At 42.0% G+C, this 18,052-nt stretch overlaps 2 pseudogenes; one reads left to right on the top strand and one right to left on the bottom strand.

The window, feature by feature from the left end:
• LOC113019578 (protein NLRC3-like) overlaps positions 1-18,052 on the bottom strand; it is a 576,297-nt pseudogene that overhangs the window by 130,362 nt on the left and 427,883 nt on the right.
• LOC113019593 (NACHT, LRR and PYD domains-containing protein 12-like) overlaps positions 1-18,052 on the top strand; it is an 82,688-nt pseudogene that overhangs the window by 2,337 nt on the left and 62,299 nt on the right.

Below are 18,052 nucleotides of genomic sequence, written 5' to 3'. Positions count from 1 at the left end.
TGGTGTTAGGTAAATTGGTCAATCTAAATTGCCCATAGGTCTGAATGTGAATGGTTGTCTGTGAATGGTGTTAGCCCAGCAACAAATTGGCGACCTGTCGAGGGTGCAGCCTGCCTCTATGGTAGCTGGAAAAGGCTACAGTCCCACATGACCCCTAAGCAGAAGAAAATGGATGGATGGATAATCTGGACATTTGTACAGATGGCTCTCTATTTAAAACCCAGCAGTTCTTTGCTCCAACAATATAGATTCTGATATCTTGTGAGAACTGCCCTAGCATTAGCATAGACACACTTTAGAAATTATTGCTTTTTTGTTACTATTATTATTATTATTATTATTTTTATGTCAAGGACCAGCATCTTGACTAATTGGTTATGTTTATTATTATTCTTGATCTTCATGATGCCTCCACAGAGTGGACCAGCAGAGCTCAGAGCTTCCCAGTGGTCAGGCTGCCCAGCAGCATCAAACACAGCTGGACTCCATATTTATGGTCTGTACATATACAACAACTATTTTTGTTGGATGAGGAGGCAGGGGTATTTGACAGACCTCTGCCTCCTCTAAACTGCATGACATAATTATGTCATGCAAATACATGTCAAATGCTGGCTCTGTTTGTAGGGCCCAGTAAACTATTAGCTAAAAATTAGCTTCTTTCTAGCTAATTAGTAAGAATTATAGAAAAAATATTCCTTGGTGTTTCATGAAATGTCTTCATCAAGTTTTTAAAAGAAGTCAAGGTTTGGATTTCATTAGGACTCTGGATATTACACATAATTGAATTGCTTTCTATGAATTTAGCCTTTACTGTGAACAATTGGTTGTAAAACAGAGGTTGCAAAAATGTTCAAGCCAGTGGTTGCATCAGGGTGTAATTAACATGTGGCAGAGGTGAGATGTCACATAACCTTGACATTAGCTGAATATCATATCTTTCATTTAAGAGCTCATATTTCCTTATTATATCAACCAATTCACTCACAAACTGCAGGTTTACTTTTGGTTCCTAAAGTTTCTAACAATAGAATGAGATGAATAATTCTGAAGATCCTCTCCTGTTAAATCAGAGACCAGTTTGGTTTCAATAGAAAGACACCTGTCTTTTAAGGCTTCCAACTTTCATTTGTCCTTGTAGTTACGGTCAGTGGTGAGCTTAAGCTGAGAAACTTGTGATGATGCTTCTCTTTTCTAAGCTTCTCTCTGCACTCTCATTTATACAAATACTTCGTGTCTCTGTTCCACCTCTTGTCACTTGCATTTTGCTCTGTTGTCTCTCAGTATCTATGGCCCACCTCCCCACCCTCATTCATGAAGTATTCCATTGCAGGTCTTGGAAGACAAAATGATCACTTTTGTAAAAGAAGAACTTAAAAAGATACAGAAGGTTCTGAATCCAGATTACGCAGAATGCTCACAGAGTCAAACGGAGAATAACCAGGCATTCAAGGGTGAGGAAGAATGCCATAAGGACAGTAGAGAATCATTAGTAAACATCATACTGAACTTCCTGAGGAGAATGAAGCAGGAGGAGTTGGCTGATGAAGTGCAGAGCAGTAAGAGGATTTCTCAAATGATTTAAGCTGCTAGATAAACTGGGGTTCTAGTATTGATTCAATAAATACACATATATATTCAAAATATGTGCATATAATAATTCCTATTGATATTTTTGTCTATTGACTCATTTAGGAACTTTAATTAGGAATGCTGAGTGGACTAAGCATCAACTTAAATCTACTTTGAAGGAGAAGTTCCAGTGTGTGTTTGAGGGGATTGCTAAAGCAGGAAATCCAACCCTTCTGAATCAGATCTACACAGAGCTCTACATCACAGAGGGAGGGACTGCAGAGGTTAATAATGAACATGAGGTCAGACAGATTGAAACAGCATCTAAGAAGCTAGACAATCTGGAGTCTACAATCAGACATGAAGACATATTTAAAGGCTCACATGAAAAAGATGAACCAATCAGAACAGTGCTGACAAAGGGAGTGGCTGGCATTGGGAAAACAGTCTTAACACAGAAATACACCCTGGACTGGGCTGAAGACAAAGCCAACCAGGACATCCAGTTCATATTTCCATTCACCTTCAGAGAGCTGAATGTGCTGAAAGAGGAAAAGTTCAGCTTGGTGGAACTTGTTCATTACTTCTTTAAAGAAACCAAAGAAGCAGGAATCTGCAGCTTTGAAGACTTCCAGGTTGTGTTCATCTTTGATGGTCTGGATGAGTGTTGACCTCCTCTGGACTTCCACAAAACTGCAATCCTAACTGACCCTAGAAAGTCCACCTCAGTGGATGTGCTGCTGATAAACCTCATCAGGGGGAAACTGCTTCCCTCTGCTCGCCTCTGGATAACCACACGACCTGCAGCGGCCAATCAGATCCCTCCTGGATGTTTTGATATGGTGACAGAGGTCAGAGGGTTCACTGATCCACAGAAGGAGGAGTACTTCAGGAAGAGATTTAGGGATAAAAAGCAAGCCCACAGAATCCTCTCCCACATCAAGACATCACGAAGCCTTCACATCATGTGCCACATCCCAGTCTTCTGCTGGATCACTGCTACAGTTCTGGAGGATGTGCTAAAAACCAGAGAGGGAGGACCACTGCCCAAGACCCTGACTGAGATGTACATCCACTTCCTCGTGGTTCAGGCCAAAGTGAAGAAGGTCAAGTATGATGGAGGAGCTGAGACAGATCCACACTGGAGTCCAGAGAGCAGGAAGATGATTGAGTCTCTGGGAAAACTGGCCTTTGATCAGCTGCAGAAAGGAAACCTGGTCTTCTATGAATCAGACCTGACAGAGTGTGGCATCGATATCAGAGCAGCCTCAGTGTACTCAGGAGTGTTCACACAGATCTTTAAAGAGGAGAGAGGACTGTACCAGGACAAGGTGTTCTGCTTCATCCATCTGAGTGTTCAGGAGTTTCTGGCTGCTCTTCATGTCCATCTGACCTTCAGCAACTCTGGACTCAATCTGCTGGAAGAACAAAAAAGTTCCCAGAAATTTAAAACAATAGATCCTACATTCTTCTACCAGAGTGCTTTGAACAAAACCTTACAGAGTCGAAATGGACACCTGGACTTGTTCCTCCGCTTCCTCCTTGGTCTTTCACTGCAGACCAATCAGGTTCTCCTACAAGGTCTGCTGACACAGACAAGAAGTAGCTCATTGACCAATCCCGAAACAGTTCAGTACATCAAGAAGAAGCTCAGTGAGAATCTGTCTGCAGAGAAAAGCATCAATCTGTTCCACTGTCTCAATGAACTGAATGATCTTTCTCTAGTGGAAGAGATCCAACAGTACACAAGTTCAGGAAGTCTGTCCACAAATGAACTGTCTCCTGCTCAGTGGTCAGCTCTTGCCTTCATCTTACTGTCATCAGAAAAAGATCTGGAAGTGTTTGACCTGAAGAATTACTCAGCTTCAGAGGAGGCTTTTCTGAGGCTGCTGCCAGTGGTCAAAAACTCAAATACAGCACTGTAAGTAAATTTGTGCTCATCCCTTCATTTTCAAAATACTTAACGGAAAATCCATCCATTTTCTCCTACTTATCGGGTCAGGAGGTGTAGAGTGGGTGGAAGAGCTGGAGCCTATCCAATCACCCTTAACGGTGGGAGTCAGGGTATACCTTGGGCTTTTCACCAATCTAATGCAGGATTAACAAAGAGAAACAGACAAGTATTCATACTCAATTACTGAATTAATCTTAAAGTGAAGTTGATTCTGTTCATATGGGCATAATAGTCTCACTGGGAGGGACGTTTTGTCATTCAAGTGACATCTTCAGTCTCAGATGACAACAATAGGTTTTAGGTAAACCATTGTGGATTTTTTTGTCAGAAATGTTATTGTGTTTCAGACTTGGTGGCTGTAACCTCTCAGAGAGAAGCTGTGAAGCTCTGACCTCTGTTCTCAGCTCACAGTCCTCTAATCTGAGAGAGCTGGATCTGAGTAACAACAACTTGCACGACTCAGGAGTGAAGATGCTCTCTACAGGACTGCAGAGTCTCTGTTGTACACTGGAAACTCTCAGGTAAGCAAACTTTTCCACTTTAATTCAAAAAGTCAGAATTTCTGGATAATTATTATTGCATATACAGCTGAACTTTAGAAAAATGTAAAATTACATTTTGACATGTTACATGCATGATGAGATTCTTATTTGCTATCTAAAAATGTTTGATGTGCAAATTCTGTTTTAGATTTGTTTGTATAAATTACTTAGGCAATGATCATTCAGAGATTTAGGGCCATTTGTGTTCAAAGCATTTTAGTTTCCTTTTATTGTTATGAAACTTAAAGTCAGGGCTGAGATAGGACTGTAGAAAAATAGGAGAAAGCAACATTTGGCATTTAACTAGATTGCCAAAAGAAAAAGTATATTGTATATACATCCACAGAGATGCTGAGACACATTTGTCAGTGATTTTTCCTGAGGTCACCTGGTATTTTGGGCTCTAAAACACAAGTAGAGTCTTGATTAGTGATCCAGCCAAAAGAGTTAACTTGTCAAACAGTAATTCTGCAAATGTACTACTTATAAAGTTAGGGAGACTAAAAAACTTGGATGAGTGACATCGACTGAAAATGCTATGTCCAGATACAAAAATCAACAAGACTGTGTCTACAAATTATGGAACAAATGAAGTTGGGAAGACTTTTTTTTTTTTTTTTTTTTTTTTTTTTTTTAAATTCTAGTGAAAAACATTTCCAAGAATCTGCAGAAATCTCAGGTGGCACTGTCCTGATGTGGTTGTGGACCCATGCAGTAATTTTCAAGAAGAAATCAAGTCTGTTGTTAATACAGTGCCAACTCAGACCCAAAGATAACAAGCATCCAGTATTAAATTAGTTTAGTCTGTTTACCCTGCGCACAGACAATCTGAAGGAATCATTTGCTGAAAACCTGGACTGGAGTAGAAAGTTTACTAGAAAATGTGAGTGCATCTTAATCGACAATCTCTACTACGGCCAACACTAAAAACCAATCAACAGATCTACACCATATCAACAGTGATCCTTGAAATTTTTGGCTACAAGACAAACATCCACAAGGAGAATTACCCTCCATGAAGGGGTATAGAGGCCAAGATGAACCATAAAGGAAAGTTTGTCAACTATCAGAACTGCAGCAAAGACATCCCTGAAATACAAAGCAATAAGGCCTTACCTGATGATTAGCTAACTGCCTAAAGAAGCATATCAGAGAATATACATACAGAATATATGTGTAGGTGTTCCTAATATTAGGCCAGATTGATCTATGAACTGCACTCATTAGTTAAAGGCATCTGTATTGTTATTGGTATGATTTTTAGAAAAAAACAAGCCCTTTGTTTCCTTGATATCAATTTGATACAGAAATGTACAGTTATGCATGAACTACATATAGTTCCTAGAGTTTTCAAAAGTAGATGTGGATTATTAAAAAAAAAAAAGAGAGAGAGACAACAAATATTATAGTTGTAGTTGTCTCACTATAAATAAAGCAAAAGACAACTGAAGAAAATGAGAAAAAAAAATGAAGTACATAAGAGAGCTGTCTATTGATGAATTGTTGTTTGGTGTATTTTCAGTCTGTCAGGCTGTCTGATCACAGAGGAAGGCTGTACTTCTCTGGCTTTAGCTCTGAGTTCCAATCCCTCTCATCTGAAAGAGCTAGATCTGAGCTACAATCAACCTGGAGACTCAGGAATAAAACTGCTGTCGGCAGGATTGATGGATCCATCCTGGGGACTAGACACTCTCAGGTATGAGGAGAATGTCTAATAGAAGAGGAGGAGCTGGGAACATTTCTTTCCATTTTTCCTTTGCTCACAAAAGAAACATTAGTCCACTTTGTCAAGAAAATTGAGAGATACTTACAAATTGGGACACCAAGAACTTGCCCAGGAACAATAATTTTAACTGGCTATAGCTCTATGCTGCCCTCACTAAAGTTTGTTGCAGGCAATGTAATTTCAGCTATACAGCTAGCTTAACATTCTTTATTCCCATCACTTCATCCTCCAAGAAACAGGCTGCTTGTTGTGTTTGGAAGGATTTAATGATGAAAATAAATTCTCTAATATTGCTCCAATGAAAGATACATGACCACAAATTAAACATCTGCTGAAAAAAATACAAGCATCTACCTGCCTCCATGTGATTTAACTCAAAATAGTGTCAAAACTTACTAATACACATTAAATGTATAGGAACTTACGGATGAAGCCGATATTGTGGACTTTAACAGCAGGATTGCAGAGATTGCCATCAGATTACAAATGTTTTTACTGTAGCAGCTAAAGAGCACACTACTTCCTGTAGACCACTTCCTCTACAAAAAAGACATTCTGCTTAGTTACCACTAGGTGGTAGTAACACTTCTTAAATAACTATAATATGTCTGTTCCATGACACTCCCTGCCTGGCATATTAACCCTTTAAGGCCGGTCATAAATTGTCCAAAATGTCTTAGCATACTGAAGCATAAAGTGCTAATTTTGGCGATACCAAGAGCTTGAGCCCAATCCTGAAATACAACCTCACACAAATTCCCTAATGCTTCCATCTTTATTTTAAGCTTCTTCTTTTTTTTCCTGGACTTTTTGAACATTCTATAAAGATACCACATTTACAATGATACTAGGTTTTTCAACTATTCTAACATGCATGCTTCCCTTAGGTACTTTATTTTAAACACCTGTGGCAATGAATGTTATTGGAACACCTGAATTCGATGATTTAGATGGGTGAATTCCATGGGTTTATACTGAATATAAAGTATGGAGTATTATGTTGAGAAACTGATATTATAAGATAACTCTGTAATGTGATCTACGAAAATATGAATCAGTTGATTTTAAAGGAACCTCTCTCACAGAGCTCTGCAAAAGTTTCCCGGAAGGACCAGTAAGTCCCACATTTATCTAAAAAGTGATGCTCATGCGCAATGTAGATTATTCCTTGCTGACTGAAGGAGTAACTTTCTGTAGGTAATCAGTAAAGTGAGACAAAGGATTATGATGTATGTATGATGTAAAAATGTTGTAGTGTTCCTTTTGTTAGTGTGTAACAGTATGTGTATGAGAGCCATGTAATAGCCATGTGTGCATGCTAAGACTGTGCTGGTCTGACACCCCCTCCCCTCCTCCTTTCAGGGTGGAGCCTGCTGGAGTCCAATGGCTGACACCAGGTCTGAGGAAGTGTAAGTGTGTTTTTAATGGGATTCATGAAAACAAAGCAGCACACATTCAACCATCTTCATCATTCACATCTCTGATGTCAGGAGTCATCATCAAAGTGTCAATCAATGAACAGATGATGGATCAATAACTGCAGCTGGATTGTGTTTGTTCTCTCATCAGATTCCTGCAAACTCACAATCGACACAGACACAGTACACACAAAGCTCCAACTGTCTGACAACAACAGGAAGATGACACATGTGGAGGAGGTTCAATCATATCCTGATCATCCAGACAGATTTGATCGACTTACTCAGCTGCTGTGTAGAAATGGTCTGACTGGTCGCTGTTACTGGGAGGTCGAGTGGAAAGGAACGGTTCTCATATCAGTCACTTACAGAAGAGTCAGAAGGAAAGGAAACAGTAAAGCGTGTATCTTTGGATGGAATGATCAGTCCTGGTGTCTGTACTGCACTAATGATGGTCCTGATTCTGTCAGGCACAACAACAAAGGAATATCCATCAACTCTTCTTCCTCTGTCTCTAACAGAGTAGCAGTGTATGTGGACTGTCCTGCTGGCACTCTGTCCTTCTACAGAGTCTCCTCTGACACTCTGATCCATCTGCACACCCTGAAAACCACATTCACTGAAACTCTTTATCCTGGATTTAACCTCTGGTTTCCTGGTGCCTCAGTGAGTCTGTGCTGAATTGAATGTAAAGAGTGTCCTCCTGTTAGATAAACACTCTGACTGTACATGTCTCTCTTTCACTCAGAAACACGTTTTCAGATTCATGGATTCAATCAGTTGATGTTTTAAACTGTTCTTGTAAACTTCTTCCTCTTCAGTCCTTTAAAGATGGAAGCTCCCGTTATTCCAGGCTCCACATGCTGTTTTTTTCTGTCTTTTTCCACTCAAAGCTTCACAGTGAGTATCAGTACGTTGTGTTTCTCTGAAGCTCAGTTCACAACCAGCTCCTCTGCATTTTCAACAAGTCTGAGCTCATTAAAATGAATCCAAAGGTTTGATTTCTCTTTCTTAATGGGATTTTTCCAAACTCTTGTTGGGATGGAATTATTTGAAGTGCCGCAATTCCATGATTTGAATTAACTAAAATGCCATATAACTGTATAGTGTAGTATTAAGTAGACACGGCCCTGGGAAATAAAGGCATTAGACTACGTGTCCTTGGGGGTTAGAATGCTGTAGACTCTTGCCCACGCTTGCCTGGGAAAAGCAGATAACAGGGGAGCATCTTCTAGTGGAAAGTTACTGAAACACTGTTGTTTAGGCTAGAATGAGAGAGCTGGTAATATAACCGTTAGGGGCACACCACCCTTTTGAGATCCGCGGCAATGTGTCATGGAGGATGCATCTTCCTTCTAGAAGTAATTGTGTAAGAGAATAAAATGTGAAATGGTCTACTGAGTAGTGTTTTGTCTTCCATTGGATGCCTATGAGGAATCAAGTGTTGAAGTGTTGATATTTAACACTCTCCACGTGCTCTTACTGTTTCACTCATCATTGGAAGCTCATTATTTGAAAATGTTTCAGCCAGCTGAAAATATTGGATTGTACTGAGGGATCATAATGCATGTGGCTTATCTAATAAATATTAAAGGCTACATTACCATTTAAAACTGAACACTTGGGAGTGTTTCCTGAAAACCCTGTCTTGTCTGATCATTTCCTGATAACATTTCAATTTACAATAATTGACACAGCAGCGGGGAGTAGACTCCATCACGGTAGATGTTGGGTCTGCGCTTGCAGGTGTTAAATTATAATATTATTTTATGCCATGTTAGACCCCTAATTAAAGATTGTGAATTATTATGTAGTTTTAGTTGGCATTATTTTCCTGAATTAGAAGAAGCTGACAACTATTGCATTAGTTAAACTGATTTGCATTACATTAGACTGCTGATTTATTGTGGATGAATGATATTGTTTTATGATGTTATAAGAAATACTGTTCGCAGAAAGTCATCGCCTTATTTGTCTGATTAGAAGAGAACATGCTGGAGTTTTCTGCCCCATCTCAGCAGGAGCAGATAAACAGGGAGCCAAGGTCGTAGCTTAGGCGCTGTGTGAGAGAAAAGCATGTGAATGTTTAGGCTTTTATGATAAGGTGGAGGCACCAGAGGCTATAAAAGTTTGATCAATGCTCCACCATTTTGAGATCTGAGGCTGTCTGCATACAGTGTCCATCTCCCACGCGTGTGACTATTAAAATCATCGTTTGACTTAACCCGGCCAGACCAGTGTTGTTATTGTGGTTTTTCCTCTTGTCTCCATCCCCAATTTTGAACTCGTAACACAGGCCACGCTGGTTCAGAGATTTTTCACCTGTCAACAAAGCAAGACAAACAGCTAAACCGGTTTTTAACTTGTGGCGCAAGGGAAGCCAATCGGAACCAGGCTCTTGGAGCTAAACGCTCCACCTGTTTTCAGCCAACTCCGACCCCGGCCTCCGTTCACAGTCCTTCTTTTGAATGCAGTTACAGTTTACACAAGCACCACTGTTACGTCCCTCTGCAGCTTTTAATCGTCTCAGTGTTTTCAGCTGGTGCTAATTGGCCACACCTAGTCAGGTGTGGATAAAAGCATACCTGAGGCAAGCATCCCGGCAGTGCACTAGTCTTTGCCTTGGTGGCACCAGCCATTTTAGCCAACCTGGTTTTCCATTTTAGGATGAAACCTCTTCTCACCCACACTCTGTTATTCATCTCCTTTTTTTATGTTGCGGCTTTTGAGCCGGGTCGTAACATAAGTGGGGGCTCGTCCGGGATATTTGGACATTTTAGTGGAGACTGAATGTCAGTTTGTTTTGCTTTTAAGTGGGTGAGTGATGGTGGTCACTGTAATTGTGCAAACTCCCTTTAGTTAGTGTGTTTCAGCTGGGTGGCTGTGCTGCCCTTCCATCGAAGCACTTGTTTGTTGTTTTGCTTTATTGTTTTAGTTTATTGTGTTTGGTGGCTATCCTGGGTGGGGGTACGCTTCAGGGTTTGGTGGGAGACTGTACCCCGGTCTGCTGCCTATCCTTGAGTTTGCGTTTAAAGGTGCCTCGAGCCCGGTACACCACTGAAGACTAGACAGGTAAAGTTTTATTGTTTTTTAGCATTTTAGGATGGGAGTTGCACATAGTAAATCAGTGGCACCAAACTTGGTAGGAGGTTTGAGACCATTCTTGATTATGGTCTGTAGCTGAGGCAGGTAGGCTGTTTTTAAGTTGGCATTGTGTGCACACCCTGTGTGTGCATATGTCAGTGTGGATGGATGCTAATGAGATCCTTGTGAGGTGAGTGTTTTGTGCTGTGACCTTTAGTGTTGTGGGGAATATGGCTATTTTGTTGGATCACTTGTGAGTGTTGTTGGCCAGGTGATGGCAATAACACTGTGGGGTGCTGAGCCACCCTTGATGTGATCATTGTGTGGCCATAGCTCTCCATTTTGTGGTTGGTCACTAGTACGCTTGATTTACTGAACTTTTTGGATTAAAGTAACTTGTTGTGGTATAGGGCCACTTGTATGTGACTGTTTGTGTGGTGGAGACAACAGATCACTTGGTTGTGATTATTTGTTGCTACTTTTGGTTTTGTGTTGTAGCAGATCAGGTAATCATTTTGGGTTTGACTGTTGTGCTCCTTTGTGTTGGTCACATGTTACTTTTTGTCTGTTCAGTGTGGCAACTTCAAATCCTCATGCCCATCCATGCTTAGAGATGCCAACTATAACGTGAACACTGTGCTTCTGTTAGCTTTAACTTTTATTCCAGGTTTGTGGGTCAAGGAACTGAAGGCTTCAGAGGGGCTTTTAATAAATTTAAGGGTCCTAGAGGAACCCTTTTAAGGGAGGAGGTGTTACGTCCCTCTGCAGCTTTTAATCGTCTCAGTGTTTTCAGCTGGTGCTAATTGGCCACACCTAGTCAGGTGTGGATAAAAGCATACCTGAGGCAAGCTTTCCGGCAGTGCACTAGTCTTTGCCTTGGTGGCACCAGCCATTTTAGCCAACCTGGTTTTCCATTTTAGGATGAAACCTCTTCTCACCCACACTCTGTTATTCATCTCCTTTTTTTTATGTTGCGGCTTTTGAGCCGGGTCGTAACAACCACCCACTGTAAAACCCATATGGTCATAAAAGGTTAAAGCACTGTGTGTGTGGGTGTGTGTCTCTGTATATGTGACTTCTTGCCACACAATACATGCTTACAACTGTTTAACCACATTTCTTAGTTATCCAAAGGTAATCTCCCCACACCCGTATGTGGCTTAACCTCTTTAATGGCTCACCATACACAAGCATCGGTGAGCCCCTAAATGCCCGGGAGTAGGGATGGGTACCGGTGTCCGGTGCCATGATGGCACCGGTTCTGACATAAACGGTAGTAACCAGACCGAAAAGCAGCGCACATTTCGGTGCTTTATTTCGGTGCTTTTTTTTTTCCTGAGCTGTGATATACTTTAGATTCTAGCCAATCATTTCACGTTTCCGAGGATAGTAGGCGGGTCCAGGTTCCAACTTCTGCAATCTGGTAGAAGGTTCCGCATCTTCCGGGCAAGGACAGAGAGACTCAAGAGGAGCTTCTATCCCCAAGCCATCCGGGCCCTAAACACACACACCCGCCCTCTCACATCATCTATAACTGACTGAGACAGGACTCTCTTCCAGACACTCTAAACCAAGGCACAATGTACATTTCAAATTCCTTTAATTTTAAATATGTTTATATTGTCTATCCTGTAAAATAGTCAGATGTCTATTCATATTAATGTACAGAATTCACCTGCTTGCTGCTACTACTGCACATTCACCCAGTGTATATACTATATATATATATATATAATGTTCTTCCTCTACACCCCCCCCCCCCCCCCCCCCAAAAAATTTTTGCACATGTCGAGGAGCGTGTCAGGCTACATTTCACTGTGTGTTATACTTGTATAACTATGCATGTGACAAATAAAGAACCTTGAACCTGAACCTTGAACCAGGTACGTAGAGCTACAGATTAAAAATGCCCAAGGCGAAGCGGTCAAAAGTCTGGCTGTACTTCACAGCAAAATATGCAAACTCAGCAGCAACAAGTGCTTTAAGCTGATACTGTGATACTGTCAAAGGAGGTAACACCTCAAATCCGATGAAACACCTGGTGACGCATAGCGTTTTTTTGGGGGGTTTTTAAAGCCGAGAAATGCGCCGTATTTGATAGCTTGCTGCGAGACCTCACACCGAGCACATCTACTGTGGGTGGGTTGCCTGTTATCGGGCCCGGAGCATCCCCCAAAAACCCAAAGAGGAGAGTCCTGGCCCCTAGCCCTGCCAGTGTAGCAGAAATGATGAGGATGATGATGCAGCAGCAGCCGTTCTTCTCTGCTTGAGTAGCTTAATGTTGTTCGTGTGTAATTTACGTTGAGTAGGCTAACCACGTTATTACATTAATGCATGTAAGGTGAACTAGCAAACACCATCATAGCTACATGCGGCTGTCTTCTTGTTTGATGGCAGATACTCCCTTCACCCTGGCCAAAAAGGCTAAAATGACCAAAGAAAAAGTGGAAAACAGCTGAACATGAGAGGTTTTTGGACAAAGTTTGTGTTTTTTTCCAATGTTTAAGCACTGCTTCCAGCCAAGAGTGATCCCATATATGCCCCATAGCTGCAGAAAAGGCTAACATTGTTATCTTTTTACAAAAAAACAGCTGAACATGGGAGGTTTGTGGACCAATTTTGTGTTCTCCATTCTTTAAGCACCGGTTTGAGCACCATTTAAGCACCAGCACCGTTTCAAAAGTACCGGTTTGGCACCGGTATCAGATAAAACCCAAACGATACCCATCCCTACCCGGGAGTGAAGATCCTTTGCCAGATAAGGAAACCAGAAACTAATTCAATTCAATTCAATTCAATTTTATTTATATAGCGCCAAATCACAACAAAAGTCGCCTCAAGGCGCTTCATAGATGCAGAGAAAAACCCAACAATCATATGACCCCCTATGAGCAAGCACTTTGGCGACAGTGGGAAGGAAAAACTCCCTTTTAACAGGAAGAAACCTTCGGCAGAACCATGCTCAGGGAGGGGCGGGGCCATCTGCTGCGACCGGTTGGGGTGAGAGAAGGAAGACAGGATAAAGACATGCTGTGGAAGAGAGACAGAGGTTAATAACAGATATGATTGAATGCAGAGAGGTCTATTAATACATAGTGAGTGAGAAAGGTGACTGGAAAGGAAAAACTCAATGCATCATGGGAATCCCCGGCAGCCTACATCTATTGCAGCATAACTAAGGGAGGATTCAGGGTCATCTGGTCCAGCCCTAACTATATGCTTTAGCAAAAAGGAAAGTTTGAAGCCTAATCTTGAAAGTAGAGATAGTGTCTGTCTCCCGAATCCAAACTGGAAGCTGGTTCCACAGAAGAGGGGCCTGAAAACTGAAGGCTCTCCCTCCCATTCTACTTTTAAATACTCTAGGAACAAGAAGTAGGCCTGCAGAGCGAGAGCGAAGTGCTCTAATAGGGTGATATGGTACTACAAGGTCATTAAGATAAGATGGGGCCTGATTATTTAAGACCTTGTATGTGAGGAGCAGGATTTTGAATTCAATTCTGGATTTAACAGGAAGCCAATGAAGGGAAGCCAAAACAGGAGAAATATGCTCTCTCTTTCTAGTCCCTGTCAGGACTCTTGCTGCAGCATTTTGGATTAGTTGAAGGCTTTTCAGCGAGTTTTTTGGACATCCTGATTTTATTTTCTCTTTTTAAATCTTTTTGTGACTTGTAATCTTATGTGCAGCACTTTGTGATTCTGTCTTGAAAGGTGCTATATAAATAAAAATTTATTTATTTATTTATTCATTTATTTATTTATTTATTTATTTAAACTCGTTGCCTCAAAAAAGTAAAGCTTACTTAAGATGACCGTTAGGACAACTTATTTAATTCAATTCAATTTTATTTATATAGCGCCAAATCACAACAAAAGTCGCCTCAAGGCGCTTCATAGATACAAAGAAAATCCCAACAATCATATGACCCCCTATGAGCAAGCACTTTGGCAACAGTGGGAAGGAAAAACTCCCTTTTTTTTTTTTGTCCCGTTTGGATCTATAGCCATCAGAATTGTTGTCTTAAGGCCAAGAAAGATGCCAAGCGGATTTATTTTACCAAGTGGATCATCCTGGCCTTGCCATATTGGTCCATTTGATTGACCTTTATTATAATTATGAATTTATTTTATTTTCAGTTGCTACAAACGGGACAGACATGACTGTGGGATAGGACAGGGGGAAAGAATGAAAGAAAGAGGGAGAGAAAGAAAACCAAAGGGGAGAAGTGACGGTGAGAAGGGGTGGAAGAGAGAAAAACAAACAAACAAACAAACAAAAAAAACACCTGGGTCACCTGTATGGAGAAAAAAAAACAAGAGAAAGCAAACAACAAAGAGCAACATAATAAGAAAAAAAAAGCACCATCACAATAAACTAGCTAGCAGTAAATATCAATAGTTACTAAATAATAAATGATATTGTGCAGCACGCAAGATAGACAGCGCACAATGTTCTTTGAGGCAGCAGCCAAGGAAGCTGTAGTCCGCGTCTGTGAATACCCATGTGTTCACCTGTGTGCATACCTGTGTGGATCAGCATGCTTGCATTCCAAAGGTTTCTCCATGTAATGATCTGCTAGGGAGTGTGGGGAGCCACAGCCCTGTCCTCCATGGTATGAAGCAGGTATGGAGGAGATCAAAACTCCAGACATCCAGTGGCCCCCAGAACACAAGAGACCAAGGAAGACCCACAGAGGGGCAGCCGCGCCACTGTCCCAGTAAGAGCTGAGGAGAGTCCCAGATGAAGGCTCACTCAGCAGCCGCGGAGCAGAAGCCAGGGGGAGTTGCAGTGACGCGCCCGTGAGCTCCGCCGGCAGCCAGCTGTGCCTGAGTGACCGAGCCCCAGGCCGAGAGGCCGGGGGCACCCCACCTCCGAAGTGGCCCGAGCGAGCCCCAATAAGCGGCCACCAAGGAGTGAGCCGGTGTGTACCCGGACGCCCACCCCCAGACACAAAGAACCACCAACGCATCGACACCTGAGGGAGTTCGCCACCGGCAGGGGAAGTGGTCGGTGGGTGGAGATAGGCCTCCAAACCTTGGAGGGCCTGAGATGTCCCCAGAGAGGTGGCGTCTGATACCCAACCTGACATATAGACACAGACATACAGGCACACACAGACACAAACATCCATTCCCACCCTCATGCTCTCATATGCACTTACTCCACACTCAACAACGTGGAGACAGACATAAAAAGACGCTGTATACACGATCACACTCCCCAAGCGTACTCTACGAACCGGGTCTAGGTACCCTTGCCCCCGGTGGGGGGGACTGCACCCAGACGCAGGTGGTGTTACCCTTTTCCCTGCGGTGGGGAGAGGCAGACCGCCCCGACTGTTAAAAACTCCCTTTTAACAGGAAGAAACCTCCAGCAGAACCAGGTTCAGGGAGGGGCGGGGCCATCTGCTGCGACCGGTTGGGGTGAGAGAAGGAAGACAGGATAAAGACATGCTGTGGAAGAGAGACAGAGGTTGATAACAGATATGATTCAATGCAGAGAGGTCTATTAATACATAGTGAGTGAGAAAGGTGACTGGAAAGGAAAAACTCAATGCATCATGGGAATCCCCGGCAGCCTACATCTATTGCAGCATAACTAAGGGAGGATTCAGGGTCACCTGGTCCAGCCCTAACTATATGCTTTAGCAAAAAGGAAAGTTTGAAGCCTAATCTTGAAAGTAGAGATAGTGTCTGTCTCCCGAATCCAAACTGGAAGCTGGTTCCACAGAAGAGGGGCCTGAAAACTGAAGGCTCTGCCTCCCATTCTACTTTTAAATACTCTAGGAACAAGAAGTAGGCCTGCAGAGCGAGAGCAAAGTGCTCTAATAGGGTGATATGGTACTACAAGGTCATTAAGATAAGATGGGGCCCAAGGCTGGACTGGGAAAAAAAATCGGCCCGGGCATTTTGACTACAGACCGGCCCACCAGGATAAAGATTGAAAATGTGACGTCATTCAGGGGTAAAACCACAAAGGATTCTGGGAACTTGTGGCAAGAGGTACTAGCGCACGCAGGCTTTCAATTGAACTCAGTTACACAGCGATAAAAAGAAACCCAAAAAATGGCAAGAAGCTGTTGTATTATTAACTTCAATAGCCGGTCGCATGACAGCCACGGGAAGCCGACGGGTAGAGAGATCATTTTTTTTATCGGATTACGTCGTTGAAGAGACATTTTTTAAGCCATGTTTCTGAAGTAAGAGCCGACGGATGGTCTGGATATACCAAATATAACGTCCCAGAACACTCCAGCTCACAAGTTAGTCTGCTCCAAGCATTCCCACAAAGGTCAGAGTTTTGTAGTAGTTAATATGTCATTTTTTTTAAAACATAATTGGTGACAGGTTACAAGGAAGTCTGGCGCTGAACAGAAATTGTCACGCTATGCTCCTTTGTTTATTGTGCATAAATAGTGAATTGTCCTGACACAATATTACGTTTCGCTTCTGTTATTACCATGGTACATTGACAAAAACATATACTTTTATTCACAGGAGAAAACAGTTGGTTTGTATCAGTAATTGCCCAGTGCGATTACAACATACAATATTATTGTCATTGCTACATTTCTGTAATGCTACCAGAAATTATTTCCACTACTAATTAATTACCGTTAAGCTCAAAGGTTATATTAATAAACGGTTAACGAATGTGTATTTATGACGACGATTTGTGAGACTGGTAAACTTACCTTTGTTCGTATGATGGTCTTTCATTCTACACGGTGCATTTCAAGGTCCTGTACCCATCCGTCAGTAAACTGTACCTGGGCTTGTTGCAGTGACCTGAAGTTACTAAACTTCATGAGTGTATGCAGTCACTCCAAGAACTGTATAATTATAAATCTGAGCGTGGTGAAAGTTGGGCAGCACGCTAACGTCTTTTGTCCACTCTGTGTGGTCTGACCCTTTCACTCCTTTGATTTTTTCCTCGTATCTTTTCTTTGTCTTTTCGTCGAGTCTGTCTTTGTATGGACCGGCATTGTTCTCCTTTTGTTTTGTACATTCCTTTTTTGTGCGGCAAAGAAAAAACAAGAAGGTATTGGAACCGGAGAATGAACGTTTTGCGGTGCTGCAAATGCTTGCATTTGATGCGGTACTTGGATTGTTTTGCCACTAGTTCCCAGCATGCAATGCGCAAAAATCACGTGATTGCTAAACAAGGGGGAGGGTGCATCCGACCTCCTCGGCTGTAATTGGTCCAGCCCAGAGACGATCATGACCAATTGGCCAATCCAACACCTTTCATTATATATACCCTTCCTAAAAAAAAAAAAATCCATCGGCCCATAAAAACAAAAAATTGCCAGCGGCCCACCGGGCAAATGCCTGGTATGCCCGATGGCCAGTCCAGCTATGATGGGGCCTGATTATTTGAGACCTTGTATGTGAGGAGCAGGATTTTGAATTCAATTCTGGATTTAACAGGAAGCCAAAACAGGAGAAATATGCTCTCTCTTTCTAGTCCTTGTCAGTACTCTTGCTGCAGCATTTTCGATTAGCTGAAGGCTTTTCAGTGAGTTTTTAGGACATCCTGATAATAATGAATTACAGTAGTCGAGCCTGGAATTAATGACATTTCTTGACCTGAGTCGTTGTCATCTCATAAATCTCTCAGGATATTTCTAATTTTAGAGATGTTGCGCAAATGGAAGAAAGCATTCTTACATATTTGTTTTATATGTGCGTTGAAAAGATGCCTATCGCTCTGTGCCCCGGGCAGCTTTGGGACATTCTGATCACTGCATGGTCCATC

This window comes from Astatotilapia calliptera, chromosome 3 (assembly GCF_900246225.1).
Source record: "Astatotilapia calliptera chromosome 3, fAstCal1.2, whole genome shotgun sequence".
Lineage (NCBI taxonomy): Eukaryota > Metazoa > Chordata > Actinopteri > Cichliformes > Cichlidae > Astatotilapia > Astatotilapia calliptera.
This window is presented reverse-complemented; position numbering and strand designations above follow the sequence as displayed.